This window comes from Myotis davidii, unplaced genomic scaffold, assembly GCF_000327345.1.
Source record: "Myotis davidii unplaced genomic scaffold, ASM32734v1 scaffold9, whole genome shotgun sequence".
Lineage (NCBI taxonomy): Eukaryota > Metazoa > Chordata > Mammalia > Chiroptera > Vespertilionidae > Myotis > Myotis davidii.
This window is the reverse complement of record NW_006299435.1, coordinates 882,275-895,160: the sequence shown is the minus strand read 5'-3', so window position 1 is coordinate 895,160 and position 12,886 is coordinate 882,275. Positions and strand designations below refer to the sequence as shown.

The 12,886-nt window shown below is 39.6% G+C and overlaps 1 protein-coding gene across 3 annotated transcripts in view; it reads left to right on the top strand.

Moving 5' to 3' along the window:
* The first annotated feature begins 754 nt into the window (after positions 1-754).
* The window catches only part of ZNF148 (zinc finger protein 148), a 100,858-nt gene continuing 88,726 nt past the window's right edge, over positions 755-12,886 (top strand). For 2 of the 3 annotated variants that reach the window (XM_015571319.1, XM_015571318.1), the window contains exons 1-3: positions 761-837; positions 3,440-3,499; positions 5,790-5,870. The gene's annotated coding sequence lies outside the window, so the exon portion shown is untranslated. Of the gene's footprint in view, positions 838-3,439; positions 3,500-5,789; positions 5,871-12,886 lie in introns of all 3 variants that reach the window. The other variant, XM_006775003.2, reaches the window with a different exon arrangement.

The following is a 12,886-nucleotide window of genomic DNA, read 5'->3' as shown; positions in this document are numbered from 1 at the left end:
GTCATAGAAATCTCTTGCTTCCTGGAACAAGGTTTTTTTTCCTTTACCTTTTTTTTAAAACTTCATTCAGAAAGTGTCATTAAATCATAAAAGTAAAAGCTAATGTAAGAGTAGAACTTGACTAATTATGTTAAAACTAGAGGCCCGGTGCACGAAATTCATGTATGGGGTAGGGGGTCCCCTCAGCCCAGCCTGCACCCTCTCCAGTCCGGGATCCCTCTCATAATCTGGGACTGCTGGCTCCTAACCACTCACCTGCCTGCCTGCCTAATCGCACGTAACGGCCGCTGCCTGCCTGCCTGATCGTCCCTAACTGCCCCCCCACCAGCCTGATCATCCCTAACCACCTCTGCCTGCTGGCCTGATCGCCTCTAACTGCCCCCCTGACCCACCAGCCTGGTTGCCCTCATTGCATCCCACTGCTGGCTTGGTCGCCCCTAACTGCCCCGCCGGCCTGGTCGCCCCTAGCTGACCCCCCTGCCAGCCTGGTCGCCCCTCACTGCTCCCCTCTGCCGGCCTGTTTGCCCCTAATTGCCCTCCCCTGCTGGCCTGGTTGCCCTTCACTGCGCCCCTCTGCCGGCCTGGTTGCCCCACGTAGCCTGTTGTTCGGTCATTACGCAAGGGTGTTCCAACCAATTTGCATAGTACTCTTTTATTAGTATAGGTGATGATCTAGTTAAAAGAGGCTAAAGGACTTTAAAGTATTTTTTTGTTTCTTATGCCATGTGTGCTAATATTTATTTTCTTTGCTTCAAGGTTTTTCTTGATTACATTGAAAGGGCAGAGGTTGCCTTTTTATTTGACAGTGCTTATGGAAGCATACAAAGGAAAAAATTTGTAAGCACACATATTTCAATGAAACTTTAAAAAATGAGGCTTTAGAATCCAGCAGAGTTCTGGCTCAGTTGGTTGAACATGGCCCTGTGCACCGAAAAGTTGTTGGTTTGATTTCTGGTCATGGCTCATACCTGGATTGTGGGTTCGGATTCCTGGTCAGGAATATGCATGTACGGAAGGCATATATGTCTGTTTCTCCCTGTCCCTCTCCCTCCCTCTCCCCCTCTCACTCCTCTTCTCTCTCCCTCCCTCCCTCATCCCTCTCCCCTTCCCCTCTCTAAGCATGTCCTTAAGTGAAAATTAGAATCCTATATAATAAAAGCCTAATATGCTAAGTGTCTGGTCATTCATTCAACCAATCAAAGCATACTATGCTAATGATATGCTAAGGCTGCTCAGCCACTAGCTGTGATGTGCACTGACCACCGGGGGCAGATAGTTGACTGGTTGACCAGTTGCTATGATGTGCACTGACCACTAAGGGGCAGACACTCTGACCAGTAGTTTAACTTGCTGCTGGGGTCCGGCCGATTGTGACGGAGTGAGATAGGCCGGACATGCCCTGGAACCCTCCTGCAGCCCCTCCCCGGCTGGCCAACCTCCCTCGTCCCTCTCCGGCCCTGATCATGCACTGCTGGGGTCCCTCGGCCTGGCCTGCGCCCTCTCTCAATCCGAGACCCCTCGGGCGATGTCAGAGAGCCAGTTTCAGCCTGATCCCACAGGCCAGGCCAAGGGACCCACTGGTGCATGAATTCGTGCACCAGGCCTCTAGTAAACAAATAAAAATGAGGCTTTAGAAAAAGATAATCTCAACCAAAATTTCTGTTTTAGACCTTGTGATTGTATTATTTTGTGCATGTGTTCATGTGGGAGAGAGGCATGTTTGTTTTTCCTTCTTGCTTTACTGTTTTTGTTTCTTTCCCTTTTAACATGTCTACATATGTTCTTTGATATGTGACAGCCTTAATTTAGGCCCTTCAATAAAAAGTGATGCAAGAAGGTGAGCAGGCTTTTTTCGAAAATGTTTTTGTTGTTTATTTTTTAGAGAGTGGAAGGGAGGGGTAGGGACAGAAACATCAATGTGAGTGAGAAACTTCGATTGGTTGCCTCCCCTACGCCCCCAACCAGGACTGGGGATGGAGCCTGCAACCTGTGGTATGTGCCTTTGACCGGAATTGAACCTGGGATCCTTCAGTCCATGGGGCTGACAGTACTCACTGAGCTAAATTGGCTAGGGCTGTGATAATGTTTTAAACAAAAAGTGAACATTGCAACAAACGTTTGTCCAGTCTAGAGATGTTACCATATTCTGTGATGATATATGTAATGGTTGTATATCCAATCAACTTTTAAAAGGACTCATAAGGTAATACTAAAATGTATAATTAGTAGACATTTGAATTTCCTACATACAGACTTTGCCACACTTTTTCTGTCAACTTTATTTCTGTAGCTATGTTAAAAATTCTGAAAGTTGAACATTAATAAAGAACATTAGAATAATGAATAGAGTGTAGTGCAGATACAGTTTTGCTTTTTCTTGACCTGTTTTTAATCTCTACCACAGTATAGTATTGTGCTACATAATGTTTCTTGCAATGATGGATTGCATTTACAACCTTTGTCTCATAAAAGTATAATGGAATTGAAAAATTCCTATGGCCTAGTGCTGCCCTAGCTTTCCTAAGGACCTAGTAGTCCTAACTTCCTAGCATAACACGTTACACAAATACTTACCATTGCATCACAGTTGTCCACAGTATTCAGTACAGTACTGTGATGTACAGATTTGTAGCGTAACAGCTGTAGGGGAACAGAATTTGTTGCCCCCAAATATGGCTATTTGGCATAAGGGTTATTTTAGGCTGGTTAATTGGTTTAAAAAAAAAAAAAGATCCTCACCGGAGGATATTTTTCTGTTGATTTTTAGAGAGTAGAAGGGAGGGGGAGAGACAGAGAGAGAGACATCTATGTGAGAGAGACACATTGATTGGTTGCCTCCTGAACATGCCCCAACCAGAGACTGGGATCAAGTCTGCAATCGCGGTATGTACCCTTGACTGGAATCAAACCTGGGACCTTTCAGCCTGAAGGCCGATGCCCTATCCATTAAGGCAAATCTGCTAGGATGTTGTTTTTTTAAAATTTTTAATAATATTTTTAATTGGTTTTTAGAGAGAGAGAGAAAAAGGGAGGGAGGGAGAAAAGGAGAGAGAGAGAGAGAGAGAGAGAGAGAACACGTTGATGTGAGAGAAACAGCCTGCAACCCGGGCATGTGCCCTGACTGGGAATCTAACTGGCAAGCTTTCAGGACAATACTCAACCAACTGAGCCACACCAGCCTGGGCTAGGCTGATTAATTTTAAGAAATTGAAGACCTGGGAGAAGTTCTGAAAACCAAATAGAAGTTACCCTTTGTAAAAGACATTTTCATTTCTATGGGGAATTTCCATTTGTAAGGGTATCTCCCTCCTGTTCCTGGGGAGGGGCTGGGATGATTTGTCTCTAGAAACCTATCACTTCAGGAGACACGTCTCTGTAATAACCTTACCCTTGTTTACTGTGCTTTTCCTGGTAACCTTCCATAACTGACTCCCTCCAGCCACATCTTCTTTTGTCTTCACTGAAGATGGTATTTAAAGTGGTGGTTTCAGCCAGTTTGGTGAGTTACCCAGTTTTGCTGGGTCTCTCCCATGTATTCAGGAGGTTTATATATTACTAGAGGCCCCTTGCACGATTTTCGTGCAAGGTGCTCGGCTCTCGCAGCCCCGGCTTCATCTGGAGCGTCGTTCGGCTGTTCGGTCTAATTAGCATATTATGCTTTTATTATTATAGATTAAACTTTGTTTTTCTTTTGTTAATCTGTCTTTTATTACAGGGATTTCTTAGCCAAGAACCCAGAAGGGTATAGGGGACATTATTTTTCCTCCCCTACAAAGCAATAGACTACTATACACCATAGGTGTATAGTAGATTATCCCATCTAGGTTTGTGTAAGTGCACTCTGTGATGTTTGCCCATTGAAGAAATAGCCTAATGACGCATTTCTTAGAATGTATCCCTGTTAAGTGGCACATAATGTTAATATATTTAAGGACTTTATCTTTTTTATACTATTGTTACTGGTGGAAGTGGGGGGTCCTTGTCGCCATCTCTTACTTGTGGGAGTGGAATTCTTGTGATATCCCAAGAAAAAGAATTTTCCAAGACTTGAATGAGAAAACAAGTGATTTTTACTTCTGTGGAATTACACTGCTGAGTGTCCAGGGTCCCTCTCCCTCACTCCATCATAAAAGAAGTGTAGCTGTGGTTTCAGTAGGGCTAGAATCGGAGTCAGTGTCCAGAGTTTCTGTTCCTTATTGGAGCAGTGTCCAGTCCAGCATCAGGCTAGTTTAGCTTGTGTTCCTTGTTCAGTCCATCAGTCCATTGCATGTGGGGTCCGCAAAGCCACATGGCTATGGAGGAAACAGGCAAATGCAAAGAAGCAGGAACCAGAAAGCCCCACGAGCGAGGAGCCACAAGAGCAGCAAGTGCTAAGCACTGCAAGAGAGAGAATTCCACTAGAGGATTATGTATTCCCAAATTTTCATGGGCTTGTAGTGGCCACGCCCATTCTATCCAGTAATCATTGTTCCTAGGTGTGACTGACAGGAATCTTCCGGAGTCACCCTGACTTGACTGCACATGCCTTTATCTCCCCTTTGTTGAAACCCTTTCTCCCAGTGTTTTTCAGGGGATGGGCTGGTGATTCCCTGGGGAGTGCATAGTTGCAACTTCCTGGTGAAGCTGTCCAAATGACATGCCTGTTAATGTCTGGCCTTTCCTTTGCTCCTATCCTAATATTAATAACTAGCTAATTACAACAATATCACTATCACTGTATTTAAAAAGTTTTGCATAATTGAGAAGAATGGCTCATGTCGTCTTTTGAATGTCGGGGAACAAAACTTTGAGGCTGGCAATTAAGAACTTAATAGGAATAAATTGTTTTAAAACAGATTTTTTTGTTTGTAACTAGTGTAGCAACAAAGTTACTGACCAGTTTAGGACTAGAAAATGCTGAATTATCAGAAGGTTGTAATGTTTGTAATCCTTTAATAAAATGATATAAACACAACTTTGAAATAATATAGTTGGTTATTTTCTACAGATTTAAAGCTTCCCTAATTTTTCTGCTGTTATACTTATTGAGCCCTTAAAGTGTGTTAGGGCTCCTATATAAAATACTTCATTATTCCTGAATAAAAAATTATATTTGGCCTATTGTTTGTTTCTAATAAAATTTTACCTTTTAATCTTAATTATCTACATTTCATATCCCAGGAAAAAATATCCCAGTTACATGAAGAAATTATGTATCCGAAATCAATGCAGTATTAACATAGGGTGTTAATTTTCTGTATTAGTCTACTAAAAGGTTGATTATAGCATGACATTTTAAAAAATGACCATTTTAGCATTATTAAATACCTTTGCCTTGAAAGTTTTCAGTACTAATATTTTTGTGTTTTTAGAAATATATTCTTAATATATTTAGACTTTTGAACTGAGGGAAATGTTACTGTGGGATTTCATCAAGAAATAGTACTGTTTGAGTAATGGAGAGTGTCAACATAAAATTTTAATAAAACACATTTTGTGCTGTTTCCTTTTATAAGTTGTTTAAGATTATTTTAGATTATGGCCCTGATTTTAAAGAAATCTTTATCCTCAGAAGTTAAATTTGAAAAAAGTCTAATTAGTGTCAGGGTCATTTCTTATCTTTATGATTTCATTTAGTACTGATGGGTCATTAATTGTTAGTTGCTACTAATTTGATTTAATAAACAGTATTTTCATGGAAAAATTTTTGTTAGATTTAGCATATTTAGATATAACTACTTTACCTGACTTAAAGAATATGTCTAATATTGATACTTTTGGGGGTAATTTGTATTTTTGTATTTTTGTAGGATAGAGGGAGGAGTCAACAGCTTGGAAATTCAGCTAAGTGATCTGGCGGGATGGGCATTTGCCTGACATATTTTATAGAGGTAATCCAATACTGTTTTACTCAATCTTTTTTTTTTCCACCTGTGTTAGATGCCCATATGCTTGCATGTAAACACATCTGTAACTGCATTTATTAGACAGTCCCTTTTCTTCTTATACCCGCTTACATAGCTTGAATAGTATGCATACATAGCATACCATTATATATACATACAACATTTGCACATTGAAATAAATTAATGCTATTAGTTTTGTTAGGATGAAGACCAATGTCTTTTATCACTTAAGTAGATTACTTGCATGTTTCTTTTTTAGGCCCTAATTCCCTTATTTTAGGAAGACAGATGATCCTTTCCTTTCTCATTGGCCTGTGTTGGAGTATATATTGGACCTATGCTTTTATCTTTCAAAGTGAAAGAAAATGAAACATTTGACAGTTGTCAGGGTATTTAAGTATCTGTCAGTGGCACACATTCTCATGTTGCTCATAAATTTTATTTGAGAATTCTCTTAAAACAAGGATGTGGAAATATTAGCAATTTTAGTGGCCATATTTTCAGATTTTTTTTTCTTTTTTCACATTTTTTGGTAATTGTCATGTTCAGCATTTATCATTCCTTACCAAAGGCTTATAAGAGGAATACACACTTATGTAGTAGAGAATGTTATAAGGTAACAAAGGGGGCAGGGGGCGTTCCCTATTCTCATTTACTGTTAACATTTATATGTGTGTGTGTGTGTGTGTGTGTGTGTGTGTGTGTGTGTGTGTGTATGCCTGTTTCCAGACATTTTCTATACAAGTGCAAGCATTTCTGTCTCTACCATGTTAACAATTTTTTTTACACAAATGAGGTCATACATATTGTTCAACAACATGTCTTTTCTTAAATTTTTTTTATTGATTTGAGAGAGGAAGGGAGAGGAATAGAGATACAGAAACATCAATGATGCGAGAGACTCATTGATTGGCCGCTTCCTCCACGTCCCCATCAGGGATCGAGCCCACAACCCAGGCATGTACGCTTGGCCGGAATCAAACCTGGGGCTCTTCAGTCCGCAGGCCAACACTCTATCCACTGAACCATACTGGCTAGGGCCAACATGTCTTTTTTGTTGTGGTTAAAGTCTATATATCTTTGCATATAATTCTTTATTTCATTCTGTGTAGTATTCTAATATTTGGATGTACCATAATTATTTAAACTGGTCCTCCTTTTATGGATATTTATTTTTTTTAACTGAAACACTTTAATGAATAGACTCTTTTGAGCAGTTTTTGGTTGTAGAAAAATTGAACGGATAGTACAGACAATGCCATATACCAGGGGTCCTCAAACTTTTTAAACAGGGGACCAGTTCACTGCCCCTCAGACCGTTGGAGGGCCGGACTATAGTTTAAAAAAAAACTATGAACAAATTCCTATGCACACTGCACATATCTTATTTTGAAGTAAAAAACCAAAACGGGAACAAATACAATATTTGTATTTGCATGTGGCCCGCGGGCTGTAGTTTGAAGACCCCCTGCCATATACCCTCACCTCAGCCCAGCTTTCCCTATTTTATTTTTCCCTCTTTATTTTATGTATTTATTTCCTAACACCATTTATCCCCCCCATACCTTCCTCTACCTTTACTCACCCTCTCTACCCCCCACCCTACATAACCACTACACTGTTGTCCATTTCCATGAGCTCTTTTTTTTTTTTTCTCAATCCTCTACCCCTGGATATTTATAGGTTTTTAGTTTTTTGCTGTAATAAATGCTAATAATGTGAATATTCTTGGGTATGTCTTTGCACATATTTAAAAATATATTTGAAATATAAATTCCTAAGAGAAATATTATTGGGCCAAAGAGTATATACGTTTAATAATTTGGTAGATGAATTGCCTAACTAAAAAGATTGCCCCAATATCAGTGGTCTAGGAAAATGGGAATCCTCTTTGACAACACTTGCTAGTGTCATCCATATATATAAAAGCCCAGTGACCATTATGGCGGAATGACCAGTTGCTATGATGTGCACTGACTACCAGGGGGCAGACGCTCAATGCAGGAGCTACCCCTTGGTGGTCAGTGTGCTCCCACAGGTGGTGCACTGCTCAGCCAGGAGCCAAGCTCATGGATGGGGATTGCAGCTGTGGCAGCAGGAGCCTCTCCTGACTCTGCCGCAGCACTACCAAGTGGTGGCAGGAGGCGCAGCAGCTGGGATGAGCGTGAGCAGTGCGGCGCCTGGCCCTGATTCGGGCTCCTCCCTGGCTGCCTGCTGCTTGGTGCACTGCTATATCCCCCAAGGGGTCCTGGATTGCAAGAGCATGTCTGGCTGCTGGTTTAGGCCCGATCCTCCGAGGGGTCCCAGATTGTGAGTGACAATGTCATAGCTTACAAACTGCTACATCCCACACACAGTTAAACAAGAACGGTGGTTTCTGTAGTATTTGAAAAAGAGATCTGTGGCTGCTTAATCCTAATTCATCAGAAGAATCTCCAAACTGTCCACATCCTGTTTATTCTACATGGAGATGCAAATGCATTCCTATATATTCAGAACAGTCTCATAGATTTAAAAATTAAAACCTGGCAAGGCTACCCTAACACTGAAAAAACGGGATGATGCAGCCATGACATGCATGGACTCTGGCTTGCACATTTTGTGGTCAGCTCTGAATCTAACACATAACTGTGTGACAAAGCCAATTACTTAACTTCTCTCTGCTTTAGTTTTTCCACCCATAAGATGGGGAAAATGGTACTTCTGCCTCAGAAGGATCATGTTATGTACCACTTCTTATAATCAGGGCAAATAAATATAGCTGCCCATACAACAGCAAGATGCCTTTGACCTGTATGAAAAGTATGGTCACTGGTGGATGCAGCGTCCCGGATTGAGAGAGGGATGTCCAACTGCCGAGTCCCGGATTGTGAGAGGGCACAGGCCGGGCTGAGGGACCTGCTCCCCACCTTTGTGCACAAATTTTGTGCACCGGGCCTCAAGTACTTTAATATTTGTCAATGCTTTGATTTTTAGTATCGCTTTTCAGATTTTCATTGAGTGAGTGTGAGCATTTATTCCATTATTATTGGCCATATGTATATTTTCAGTGATCAGTTTGGTCATGTGCTGAGTCTGTTGTCATTTGTTAGGTAAGTTATTTTCACTGAGTTTTTGCCTATCTTTGGATTTTCTTTTTGCCATGTAGAAGTTTAATTTTTATGCTTGAAATCTTTTCCTTCATCGTTGGGGGTGGGAAGGTTTCTGTGTAAAGTTTAAAAGGTCTTCATCATTAATTATAGGACTCACTGTTCCCTCAACATTATACCATCTCTTAGTAACATGAATCACTTGTCTGTGATAGTTTGACATTATTATTTTCTTAGTGGCACATAAAATAGTTGTGTATCTTGAGATTAGTAGTTTTAGATTCAGTGAAGTGTGGTACATGAATAAAAGTTAGTGTAGGTTTTCTATTTTTTTTATGGTTTAAATTGTTTAAAATCTTGTTATATAAACACTATTTGGTATAAGCAATGGTTGTAGATATCCAGCTTTACTTTTTCCCAGATGGCTAACCAATTGTCTTCACATTGAATGATGTATTTCTTTTCTGAATATTTGAAATGCCACATTTATCATATACTAAATTTCCATGTTAATGAGGAGGTGGGGAAGGCTGTTTCTGAAATCAATTCTGTTAAGTTCCTTGGCCTGCCTGTTTTTGTATTGATAATATTAAGAGAATTCACTAAAGAAAGTGCTTATAAAATTAATATGCATAATTAATTAAAATTTATTTTTAAATTGATTTTAGAGAGAGAGGAAGGGAGAGGCAGACAGACAAACATTGATCAGCTGCCTCCCGTACGCGCCTGACCAGGAGTCGAACCTATGACCCTTCAGTGTATGGGATGATGCTCCAACCAACTGAGCCACATTGGCCAGGGTACATAATTAATTTTTTATATGAATAATAGATGACATCAGGACTAATAATGGAAGAAAAGGTATATATTCACAATAACAACTAAAGAGATAAAATGCCTGGAAGCGATCTACTTGAAAAATTTGAAGGTCTACTGAGGGATAAGAAAGAAAATTTGAATCAATTCAAATTTTTGATAGGAAGATAAAGATACAAAGCTGTCATTTCACTATAGAAATGCCATTGATTTCTGTTAGTTGATCTAAATCTTGTGACCTTGCTGAACTTTTTTTTTGAGAGTGTGCTGAACTTGTTTATTAGTTTTTGTAGCTTTTTTTGTGGCTTCATTGGGAAATTTCTACATACAGAATCACTAGAGAATAAAGACAAGTTTTTTCCTTCCTAATCTGGATGCCTTTAGTTATTTATTTGTTTATGCCTGCTTTATTTTACTAGCTAGGTCGGACCTTCATTGTTGAATAGAAGTGGTTAAAATGGATATCATGATTTTTACAAGGGAAATATTTAGTGTTTAACCATGTAATATGATGTTAGTTGTGGGAATTTTGTGGATACCTTTTATCAAGTTGAGGAAATTCTCATGAATGTGTATTGAGTTTTGTAAATGTTTTTTTTCTGTGTTTATTGAAATAACTAGGTAGTTTTTGTCTTTTATTGTCTTAATATGGTATGTTACATTAATTGACTTTCAAATTTTAAATCAACTGCATTCATGGGGCAATTCTACTTGGTAATGGTGTGTAGGCCTTTTTATATGTTGCTGGATTCCTTTAGCCAATATTTAGTAAGCATTTTTGTATCTTTGTTTAAACAGGAGAGATAGTGGTATGTAGTTTTCATGTGATGTCTTTGTCTGACTTTGGTATCTGGGTAACTCTGGCTTCATAGATTGAGCTGTAAAATGTGCCCTCTTCTGTTTAGTGGAGGAGTTTATGAAAGATTGGAATTTCTTCTTTAAATATTTGATGGAATTAATCAGTGAAGCCATTTGGGCCTTTTTGTGTGTGTGTGTGTGGGGGGAATTTTAAAGTACAATTCAGCTTGTTTTTTGTCATAGACTTTTCTATCTGTAGTCATTTTTTATAATATGTGTCTTTTTAGGAATTTTTCCATTTGATAAAAGTCTAATTTGTTGGCATAAACTTGTTTATAATATTCCTTCCCTCATAATTCTTTAAAAAATTTCTTTTTATTCGGAGGGGTGTCTGTGGTAATGTTTCTTCTTTTATTCCTGATTTTGGTAATTTGTGTTTATTTTTCTCTTTGATTTTTGTCAGTCTACTTAAAAGTTTTTCAATTTTGTTGACTTTTATTTTTAAAGAACCAAGTTTTTCTCTAATTTACTGTTTTATATTTTACTAGTGACCTGGTGCATGGATTCGTGCACATTGCAAGGAGATTAATTAGAAGGTGGCTGGCGGGGCGGGACTAGGCGAGATGGGCCAGACACGTCCTGGAGCCAACCTCCTGTGGTCCTTCCCCCGTGTCCGCGGAGTGAGCGGGGTCCCTCCAGCATGTGGGGTCCCTCGGCCTGGAATGTGGGGATTGGGCCGAAGCTGGCTCTCTGACATCCCCGCAGGGGTCCCAGAGTGCGAGAGGGCACTCCACAAAGTTGCTGTTGTACAGGGTGTGGAATACAAATGCAAGTGTGCAGTAAACCAGATTTGGGGCCAACAGTGCTGCAGCAACAACATAATCCACTGCCAAAGGTGGAATTGTGTGGCCCTGCGAGGAATTGGGCTCCCTCCTCTCTGGTTTTGGGGTGCGTCACCTGAGAACTGCTGCTGCCAAGTCACTGCAGCTTGACAGCTCTTTTGTTGAGCCTCTGCCCCTGGTGGTCAGTGTGCGTCATAGCGACTGGTCGGATGGGCAGAGGGACACTTAGCATATTAACCTTTTATATATATAGATTACTTTCTTCTTTGACCTTTATTATTCCATTACATCTGCATGTTTTAGGGTTTAGTTTGCTCTTTTACTGTTTTGTTAAGGTTGTAGGCTCATGTTATTGATTTGAGACTTTGTTTCAAATATATTCTTAAATTTGTAAATTTCCTTCTGAGTACTGCTTTAACTGCATCCCATAGAATTATAAAATTTAAACTTTTTTTTCTCATTTCAGAGAGAGGAAGGGAGAGAGAAAGAGAGATAGAAACATAAATGATGATAAAGAATCACCAATCAGCTGCCTCCTGCACATCCCCTACTGGGGATCGAACCTGCAAACCAGGCATGTACCCTGACCGGGAATTGAACACTAACCTCCTGGTTCATGGGTTGACGCTCAACCACAGAGCCACACTGGCTGGCCCTATAGATTTTGATATGTTTGTTTTCATTCAGTTAAAAATATCCTCTAATTTATCTTTAATTTCTTCTTTGACCTTTATCTTACTTAGAACTGTAAAGTTTAATTTCCAAACCCTTGAGGATTTTCCAGTTTCTAATTTAATTGATATCTAATTTAATTCTGTTATGGTTAGAGAACATACTTTATATGACTTCAGTTCATTTATAGTTATGGGACTTATTTTATGGTCTAGCATTTTGTCTGTTTTGGAGAATGTTTCATATGTGCATAAAAACAATATGTATTCTTTTGTTTGCTGGAGTTTTTTATATCCAGTTAAGTCTAGTTGGTTGGTAGTGTGGTTCAAGTTTACTAATTTTTAGTATTGCTAATTTTCTATCAAGTTAGTCTGTCAATTATTTAGAGTGGGGTATTAAAATCTCCTGGTTTTTTTCCCCTGTCAATGATGTTAGTTATTGCTTCATTATTTTGAGGCTCTGCTCTGTTTTTAGGTACATTTACATTTATAATTATTATAATATCTTCCTGATTTATTGAATCTTCACTATTATGAAATATCTTTGTCTCCAATAATATTTGTCTTACAGTCCAAATTGTCTGATGTTAATATAACTATCCTAGCCCTCTTATGGTTACTCTTTTCATAGTATACTAGAGGCACAGTGCACGAATTTGTGCATGGGTGGAGTCCAGCCGGCCTGGCCCCAATTGGAGCGGATTGGGGCTGAGCCTGTTGTGAGGAGGAGACAGCAGGGCCCGATCAGGGCTGGGCTGGCTTGGGGAGGGGCTGAGGGCAATTGG